Genomic DNA, 698 nt, shown 5'->3' with positions numbered 1-698 from the left:
CTATCAACCCGGACTCTAAATTCTCTCTAAAAGAGGATCAAAGATAAGCTCTGAGGGGCAGCATGGGCTAAGCAAGATGGGGCCATTATGAACACTTGCCTGTGCCAGAACGGGCTGGGGCCAACCACCAGGCCTCACCAAAAAGGTCTACCGGCACCATATAGGTGAAATCTAAAGAAAAAAATCCCAAAGTAGTGGATTACCGTGCACTCCAGGTGACACACTTACGTTAGCGCTTAACAAGTAAGCAAAGCGCTAGAGGGACGCAAGGGGGGGGGGGGGGGAAGCGAAGCGAGAATTAGAGCATACAGTCTTTGGCGATGGTGATGGCAACACTGCGTCTCCCTTTCCTTCTTCCTAAATTCCCTTCGCATAACTTGTTGTAACCAACACAATTTACGTAAATCAAACTAAAAACATGCAAAGTATGAAAAGGAGCACTAAGTGAGATAATAAAACCATTAATAAGGATTGAAAATGGGTCAAAGGCTTCGGTTATGGCAGCACTGCGTCCCCCTTGCCTCGCCTTCCTAAAGTCCCTTCAAGTAACTTATTAAAACCGACACAGATAACTGAAAACAAATATAAAATGGAGCCCCATAAAAAGCGAATAAAACAAATAAAAACATAATTAACCATCAATACATAAATGAACCGTAACTATAAAAAATAAAAAATACTCCAAAATGTACTTAGAA

This window comes from Eriocheir sinensis, chromosome 34 (assembly GCF_024679095.1).
Source record: "Eriocheir sinensis breed Jianghai 21 chromosome 34, ASM2467909v1, whole genome shotgun sequence".
In the NCBI taxonomy this organism is placed as follows: domain Eukaryota; kingdom Metazoa; phylum Arthropoda; class Malacostraca; order Decapoda; family Varunidae; genus Eriocheir; species Eriocheir sinensis.
This window is presented reverse-complemented; position numbering follows the sequence as displayed.